We start from the raw sequence: 9,763 nt of genomic DNA, 5'->3' as shown, positions 1-9,763 counted from the left end.
ACGCGACGGTGGCAGGACTGTGAAATACATACACGAGAAAAATAGGCATGACTTATTTCACATCCAGCTAGACAACCCTGTCATAGCTGTTATCATAGCCCAGGCTTTTTATTAAAAAAATAAAACAGCAAGGGAGCATGGAAAAAGACTGTTGCAGGTGTATTTTTTTATGGCATTATTATTTGTATTAATTTTGCAGCGGGGCAACTCAATGTTGGGCACACAAGTACTTTGGCTCTTTTGCTCCATGGCCAAGATGGCCAAGCCAACATCAAAGTTAGTTCACTAACTTTTAATTCTAGTTTTTATTATTTTTTTTATTATTATTCTTCTGAGAAAAAAATTCTGAACGCTACTCCTCCTAGGGCTTTAAAGCCACAAGCCCCAAACTCGGCAGACACCTGCGGGATAGAGGGGTGGTGTGTGCTATATCTTTTCAGAGTGATCAGACTTAAAGTTTTTTTGTTATTAATTTTTAAATGTAAAAAAAAAAGAGAAAAATTGCGCCCCTACAGTTGCAATGAGATTTAGGGGCGGAGTCGGGTTTCGTTTCACTTTTAAACTGGTTAAAAATACTGCTGCTCAGCCCAGGCTGTCTACAAGGAGCTCACAACGAGCGAATTCATTCTTATTTATGACCTTTTAAAAACGCGATTGCACGCAATCCACACCTTAGAACACACCAAGAGCTAAATTCAGATGTTTCTGAACTGTTTAAAGAAATAACATTATATATTCGCGGCAGCCAACTGCTCGCGAGCTGGCAATGTATTTCTCTGAACACTTGAAGTCCACAGAGAATTTACAGCCTTTCACATTAAAACACTGCAGCGAAACGGCACAAAACAATTAGAATAATATATTAAATGGTTTTAAAGTAGTTTTGGCCACTGTCACGCTGGTCTTAGCTGGTTTCTAACTGAATCATCAGGCTGAACATCACAGCGAGCTGGCGATGTATTTCTCTGAACACTTGAAGTACACATTTACAGCCTTTCACATTAAAACACTGCAGCGAAACGGCACAAAACAATTTGAATAATATATTAAATGGTTTTAAAGTAGTTTTGGCCACTGTCACGCTGGTCTTAGCTGGTTTCTAACTGAATCATCAGGCGGAACGTCACAGTGAGCTCGCGCTTCAGCCCCGCGCTGCGGGAAACTGAACTGAGCAGAGCAGCTGATGGCGCGTGTGCACGAGAGAGAGCCGCGCGTAAGGAGCTCACAACGAGCGAATTCATTCTTATTTATGACCTTTTAAAAACGCGATTGCACGCAATCCACACCTTAGAACACACCAAGAGCTAAATTCAGATGTTTCTGAACTGTTTAAAGTAATAACATTATATATTCGCGGCAGCCAACTGCTCGCGAGCTGGCAATGTATTTCTCTGAACACTTGAAGTCCACAGAGAATTTACAGCCTTTCACATTAAAACACTGCAGCGAAACGGCACAAAACAATTAGAATAATATATTAAATGGTTTTAAAGTAGTTTTGGCCACTGTCACGCTGGTCTTAGCTGGTTTCTAACTGAATCATCAGGCTGAACATCACAGCGAGCTGGCGATGTATTTCTCTGAACACTTGAAGTACACATTTACAGCCTTTCACATTAAAACACTGCAGCGAAACGGCACAAAACAATTTGAATAATATATTAAATGGTTTTAAAGTAGTTTTGGCCACTGTCACGCTGGTCTTAGCTGGTTTCTAACTGAATCATCAGGCGGAACGTCACAGTGAGCTCGCGCTTCAGCCCCGCGCTGCGGGAAACTGAACTGAGCAGAGCAGCTGATGGCGCGTGTGCACGAGAGAGAGCCGCGCATAAGGAGCTCACAACGAGCGAATTCATTCTTATTTATGACCTTTTAAAAACGCGATTGCACGCAATCCACACCTTAGAACACACCAAGAGCTAAATTCAGATGTTTCTGAACTGTTTAAAGTAATAACATTATATATTCGCGGCAGCCAACTGCTCGCGAGCTGGCAATGTATTTCTCTGAACACTTGAAGTCCACAGAGAATTTACAGCCTTTCACATTAAAACACTGCAGCGAAACGGCACAAAACAATTAGAATAATATATTAAATGGTTTTAAAGTAGTTTTGGCCACTGTCACGCTGGTCTTAGCTGGTTTCTAACTGAATCATCAGGCTGAACATCACAGCGAGCTGGCGATGTATTTCTCTGAACACTTGAAGTACACATTTACAGCCTTTCACATTAAAACACTGCAGCGAAACGGCACAAAACAATTTGAATAATATATTAAATGGTTTTAAAGTAGTTTTGGCCACTGTCTCGCTGGTCTTAGCTGGTTTCTAACTGAATCATCAGGCGGAACGTCACAGTGAGCTCGCGCTTCAGCCCCGCGCTGCGGGAAACTGAACTGAGCAGAGCAGCTGATGGCGCGTGTGCACGAGAGAGAGCCGCGCGTATCGCGGACAGGGACAGCAACACTGAACAGAGCTGTCGTTCAGGACGTTCACTTCCTCCTGAACGAACAAATTCAAATCGCAGTTTAAATAAACAGAAAAAAGAGCGAAAAGCAAAAGAGCTCAATTCAGCAGCGCGGTGTTCTGGTGTTCAGGGAGCAAGCAGAGACGCGTCTCAAAGTCTTCTTGCTTTTGTACCGACAACAAATACATACAAAATATGTCGAAATACCCGTGTTGGAAAGTGTGTTCGAATAAGTATGTGGTTATGTCTTAAGTGAAAGTAAAGATTTGCAAAAAAAAAATCGGATGTGTATCATCATAATGGATGCGTTTGTCTCTTAAAGGGACCGCGCCTAATTTACTAGCTCTGCTGTCAGAGTCTTTAATGTATGAAAATGAAAGTAAATCACTCACTGCTCTTGACTGAATTACCTTGTAGTACAATAATTTATCCAAAGTCAATCCAAAAATCAGATAGAATTGTTTTACTAGTGGGTGCAGGCCACTAGTTCATTTATGTAAGTGAGTATGGCAAAATAGTGATCTGTGAAATATTATACCCACTAATTCTTCATACTGTAGGCTACCAGTGAAATTGATTTAAAAAAAATAATAATTAAGGACCTGCCCATGTTTTGCTTAAGTGTTTCTTTCTTTAATTGTTAATGCAACCTTTTCACACCACAGACTGAACCAAATTAAGCATTTCTTGCTTGGTAACTGTTCAACAAAGTATTGATAGTTGTGTAAATATTGTCATACTGACAGTCTGAAGTTTTGGTTGATTCCATTACATATCTTTTTATCAAAGTTACCCGAAATTATCAAGATGAATTTGTTCTGAGTTATTGTCATATATTATTACCACTTTCTAAACTACAGCAAATAAACTGTGATAATGTGAGAAATGTTGAAGGTGTCTGAATACATTTTGGTTTGATTGTGTATTTTATCTTACAGTGAAGACTATGCAGTGCTATTTTACATTAACAAAAACAAACTTAAAAAAAGTAAACATTATGTAAATAGCACAAATAAATAAATAGAATGAACATACAGTACAAATTAAACAATTTTAAACAGTGTGTAACTGCATCATCTATACAAACCATTGTGCTTGGACCCCTTATGATCTCCTTGATTTAAAATGCATTGTTTCAGTTATCTTGTGTGTCGTTGCCCACAATGCGACGGTGGCAGGACTGTGAAATACATACATGAGAAAAATAGGCATGACTTATTTCACATCCAGCTAGACAACCCTGTCATAGCTGTTATCATAGCCCAGGCTTTTTATTAAAAAAAGAAAACAGCAAGGGAGCATGGAAAAAGACTGTTGCAGGTGTATTTTTTATGGAATTATTATGTGTATTAATTTTGCAGCGGGGCAACTCAATGTTGGGCACACAAGTACTTTGGCTCTTTTGCTCCATGGCCAAGATGGCCAAGCCAACATCAAAGTTAGTTCACTAACTTTTAATTCTAGTTATAATTGATTTGGAACTATCCACAGTGTATGTGGGTAAAAAATGCAAAGAAAGAAAATAGAACATTTTAGGGCTATGAAACATGTTTTAGCAGCATGAAAAAAACTATTTGAAAAACATTTATACTAAAATTCTAAATGTTGAAATTCGGTACGATTTTATAATGTTTTTAATTATCTTATGCTTACCTAGGCTGCATTCATTTAATCAAAAATACAGTACAACAGTAACACTTTGGTTTAAAATAACCACTGTATTTTAATGCATTTTAAAATTTAATGTATTTCTATAAAGGCAAAGCTGAATTAAAACTGATTGTTGAAAGTTTTTTTTTTATTCTCTGACGAATAGCTTTTATTTTAAATAGAAATCTTTTATAAATGGCTTTACTATCACTTTTGAACAGTTTAAGGTGTGCTTGTTAAATAAAAGTAATGAAAAAAGCACTAACCTTGAACTTTTGAATGGTAATGTATGAAAACACTGAAACGTCTGTAAATATGGTTAGTTTTGTGCTCACATTTTTCTCTCTTGGCTCAAAGGATACAGTAATTGAGCTGTAATTGAGTGTCTAAGCCTCACCTCCCTTTTCCTCTCATTATTTTCCCTGCTTAGGCTCCTTGGCCTGAGCTCAGGCACTGCATACAACCACACAGGTTCAAAGAGCGGCCAGTGACACAACAGCACAGAATGAAAGAGAATGAGAATTAGAGCAAAATAGGTATGGAGGAAATACAGTTTTCACTTCTCTCTCTTGCCACCCTGAATCCTGCAAAAACATTTTCTCTTCCAGTCAGCTGAAGGTTATTAGCAAAAGGACTCTTGACACAATAACGGAACTTTTAGGAAACAGTGCTCGGAGTTATTTTTGACAGACTAGCATAACAATGAGCTCAATGTTCTTAACACATAAGCTTGTTTTCAAAGTATGCTTATCAGCTTCTGCACAATAATATCTAATATGTGGATTCAGTAAGTGTTGTTCTTCATATAATTTGTTACTTTTTGCATTGTATTATTGTATGGGGGTACATACGAACTATACCCGGGAGCTTGAGGCTGAACTACAGAAAGCAATGCCAAAAAAGTGAATCAAATTCTACAATAATTTGTACAGTGCACTAACTTTCAGAGAATCAGCAGTTTGTTTCCCTCATTGATGTATGAAACTTGCCAAGAACTCCTACAAATTGAGGTCTGAACTATCTTGTCTCGAACAGAAAGCTGACCATGACAAAGTACACTTTATCTATCTATCATACACAACAGAAGAAATTGATGGCTCTCAGGCAGCAAAAAAAAAAAAAAAAAAAACACAGCAAACCATTCACTCATTTAAACTTGCTCTCAACGCATTGGTGCCGTAAAGTTGCCAAAAACAGCAATTCACAAGTTCACTTGTTCATATTATCCAGTTTGAGACTCAACTCCAGCTTTAAAAAGTATTTGGCACCAATTTTGAAAGAAAGAGTAGATTGGATAGTTACACTTAAGGGATCTTATGTGAATGTGTGAACCAATGAACACAGCAAAACACTGTTTCTCATGTGAAGAGTGTTTATAAGCCATAAGCCAGGTCCATCAGCAAAAACAGCCTGTTTAATGAGTCAGAACAAAGGTGAAAAATGTTGTGAAAAACCATTTACCCAAACACTTACTCTATCATTGTTAAATACATTTAGGGTGCTCTGAATAGATCAAAAGTGACAGTAAGACCTTTACAATGTTACAAAAGTCTACTTTAAATAAATGCTGTTCTTTTGAACTTTCTATTCATCAAATATCCTGATTATGATGGTTTTAAGGTATTAAGCAGCACAATCATTTTTAACATCGATAAAAATAAAAAACGTTTCTTGAGCATCAAATCAGCATATCGGAATGATTTCTGAAGAAACGTGATGCTGAAGACATAGTAATGTCAGCTGAAAATTCACCTCCACGATCAAGGAATAAATTACATTTTAAAATATATTCAAACATTCTTTTAAATTGCAATATTATTATTCTACACTGTAAAAAATGTACTGTAGAATTTACAGGATTTTACTGGCAAAAAAGTTGCCAATAAAATCCTGTAAAAATGATGTTAATTGCTGTAAAATGGATTACAGGATATTACTGCAAAGCAAATAACAGTTAATTGCTGTATGTGAAATACAGTAGTTTGTAGTATTTTTTACAGTAACATTGAATTTTACAAGTAGTTTATTTTACAGCAATATTTTGTAAATTCACTAAAGTACAGTATTTACCTGGCAAAAAAGTTGCCAATAAAATCCTGTAAATATATTTTACAGCATTTTTTTGTAATTTCATTAAATTACAGTATTTAGCTGGCAACAAAAGTTGCCAATAAAATCATGTAAATACCCCTAAATACAATATGATGTTGTAATAATTTAACAATGAAACTGCTTTAAAGAATAATTTTAACAGTAAACTATAAAATACTGATATAAATGCATTATCATGAGCTCTATCTTAATACATTTACAAATGAATGAAAACCAAGTCAATGATGTTGCAAATAAGTATTTATTAAAACTGGCAGAAAGTCATTGCAAGGCTTTTACTGGTAAAATAAAATTTTCAGTCTTTCAACAGTTAAATCTAATCATAAAAATAGCATAGCATCACAAATAACTGTTTAAAAAAACTTTCTTTTTTTGTTTAACTTTCTATAAAAATGAAGGTCAATCAACAGAATTTGTATAATTTTTTTAAACATTTGAAAATAAAAATAAAAATGTTTTAAAGAAAAGGATTCAAATAAAATGCTGGAATCAACATTAAATCACAAATTCTGTTGTTTGAGCTTATGTTCTATTAAATTAAGAATATTCCTGCAAAAGACAATTTAATAAATACATACTGAAAGTCCATCAACTTTCTGAGATGAGCACACGCATGAGGGTTGTCCCTCTTCTGAGACTTTTCCACTTGTTTTGCCTCTATGTGTCCGTCTTGTATCCAGTGAGTGTTGTGATTCCAAGAAAACATCTGCACATAAAAACAAGCAAAAGCATCAGGATAAAGTTATGTATCAAATGAAACTAGCTCAATAAAATAAATGTCAAAATGCCACTTATACAATACAATCAGCATTTACCAGTACTTAAAAGGTTACTCCACCCCAAAATGAAAATCTTGCCATTAATCACTTACGTCCATGTCGTTCCAAACCCATAAAAGCATCGTTCGTCTTCGGAACACAATTTAAGATATTCAGAATGCAACTGGGAAGATTGTGGCCGTCCCATAGACTCTCCAGTAAATACCACTGTCAAGGCCCAGAAAAGTATGAAAGACATTATCAGAATAGTCCATCAGTGGTTCAACAGTAACGTTATGAAGCGACGACAATACTTTTTGTATGCAAAGAAAACAAAAATAAGGATTTATTCAACAATTAGTCTTCTCTGCGTCAGTGTAGTGCCATTTTTGAAGAGTATCTGTTGGACACACACTACATAGCCTGTTCTGTGTCAGCTGGGTCACATGGACACGCTTTCTATGTTTATTTACGCTTTGATTTGAACGAAAACAGCGTATCCGTGTGGTGCGGCTGACATAATCAAAAATAACGTCTCTGTTGAATAAAGTTGTTCTTTTTGTTTTCTTTGCATAAAAAAATTATTCTTGTAGCTTGGTGAAATTACAGTTGAACCACTGATGGCAGATGGACTATTCTGACAATCCTTTTCATACTTTTCTGGGCTTAGACATTGTTAATTGTTTGGCAGTCAGTGGGACAGACGCAAGCCTCCCGGTTCTCATCTGACATATCTAAAATTGTGTTCTGAAGATGAACATAGCTTTTACGGGTTTGGAACGACATTAACAGTTAACAGTGATGAATGACTACATTTCATTTTGAATAAGTAACGTTTTTCGCGAATGAAATTACTTAAGTAAAACTTCTTACCTTTGAAAAAATTAATGTGTGCAAAAGATGCCTGCTCCCGGGACGCACAATGTTGAGGTATGAATTCACAACCATCTGACCCTCAAATAGTCAAAAGCCACTGGGTGGACCTTAAATTAATAAATATAAGCAATAATGTAACCTACAATGCAGTATGTAATCTAAATTACAAGTTTATCAAATTATTTAAATAATTAATATATTACCTAATAAAATCAGCTTCAGAGTCTTGAAGCATCGAACATTTCTCCACATCATCTGATATTCTTTGCACCTAAAAGACATAAAGAAAATAATCTTGTGATTTCTTTAAAGCATTATGTATTGTAAATGAGAGCACAATTAACACCCCAAAAGGCATATATATTAGAATAAACAAACTATTATAAATTATATAATTTATAATTATAAATTGTAATATTACATTGTAGGACTGTACCACCAATCAAATTAAATAATTAACAGTGCAAAATTATATGAAATTTGAAAATACAATTAATAAATGTTGGAAAAATGCAATGCTGCTTATTAAACCTGAAACTAATCCGCCATTAGGTGGCAGTAAATAACTTAATGAGGGAATCAACTGAGTCATTCAGTGAACCGATCAAAAAGATGAATCATTTAGCTCAAGTTTGGAGAGTTTTGATTTGAGAATGAGCAAAATAGTTTTGCTTTGGTCTTTGTTTGGAACTATATTCGTCGGTGAAATACAACAACAGTTAATATTGTGTCTAAAAAAGTAAGTAAGTTGTGAACTAATTGTTTATTGAACTATGTATTTGCAATCGTGATACTCAGCAAAACAGCTCACTTGTGATGCTTCTTATATGTTATAAATAAACTCAACAGTTGAACATTTAACTTCCCTCATGTGTTTTCTGTGAGTTTATGTGTGCTGTTAAGCTTTTTTGATGTTGAATGAAACGTTAATATAATCAGAATCAGTCTCGCGTTTCGATGCTTCCTCAGTCTTTTTATTTTTATTTTTTTTTTTTTAATCAGACGAACTTGTCCAGTCGGGCATATAAAGATGTCTTTCATTTATTATAGTAAGGCGTTGAGTCAATATGGGATAGTTGAACACATATAAACGAATGAAATTTCAAATGTTGCTGTTCGTCAGTTATTTAGATAGATAGTAACGTTAGTTACTATGACAATCGTTCGCATTAGGTAAACACTACTTTTAAATGCTCTCAATAAGAACATTGTACTTCCAAAAATCGAACATTTGGCGCAACTATGCTATGATAGCAATTCCCAGTTTACTGCACAGAAGTTACCAAGGCCACTAAATGTCAGGATAGGAGGCTATTGTGACATGAAATCGCTTATAGATTAACTTAAATAAATATAAAGGGTTATATTTCTTAAGTATAATTAAGTGAACTTACCAGGAATTATGAATAAAGCCTCTTATCTTCAATCGTTCTCAAGCTGCTCCAGTCGGCTGGGTTTCTGAATTTGAATGATGCGCGCGCAATCCCATAATGCCACACTACAGTAAATTAGTGTAGGAAACACCTGCTTCCTGTAAATGAATTACAGTTGACGTGGAAATATACTGTTAACAACTGTAAAACCTTATTTGACCCATAATGCATTGCGAATTACAGCTGCATCTTGTAAAATGTTTATACAGTAAAATTCTGTAAAATTTTGCTGTAGAAACTACAGCAATTTTTTACAGTGTATTTTCACCAGTAATTGCAGCCTTATCTGAATAACATTAAAATAATCTTACTGACCCCACACTTTTGAACAGTGTCGCATTAGACAATTTACAACATCAGAACTATACAACATCATACTAAAACTAACCTTATCATAACCTCCATGCTTCATTCACAACAGAGGATGCTCAGCATGACAGAGGCTTCTATAAATAGCATTTCATTG

At 35.2% G+C, this 9,763-nt stretch overlaps 1 long non-coding RNA gene across 1 annotated transcript; it reads right to left on the bottom strand.

Moving 5' to 3' along the window:
- Positions 1 to 7,957: 7,957 nt before the first annotated feature.
- On the bottom strand, positions 7,958 to 9,296 carry LOC113118781 (uncharacterized). The gene is made up of 3 exons (XR_003294372.1): positions 9,259 to 9,296; positions 8,068 to 8,135; positions 7,958 to 7,971 (listed from the first exon to the last, which is right to left on the bottom strand). It is a non-coding gene; the product is annotated as an uncharacterized LOC113118781 (long non-coding RNA).
- Between the last annotated feature and the right edge of the window lie 467 nt (positions 9,297 to 9,763).

The sequence above is a fragment of the Carassius auratus genome, chromosome 18 (genome assembly GCF_003368295.1).
Source record: "Carassius auratus strain Wakin chromosome 18, ASM336829v1, whole genome shotgun sequence".
NCBI lineage: Eukaryota > Metazoa > Chordata > Actinopteri > Cypriniformes > Cyprinidae > Carassius > Carassius auratus.
The sequence above is the reverse complement of the archived record's forward strand: the minus strand, read 5'-3'. Positions and strand labels throughout refer to the sequence as shown.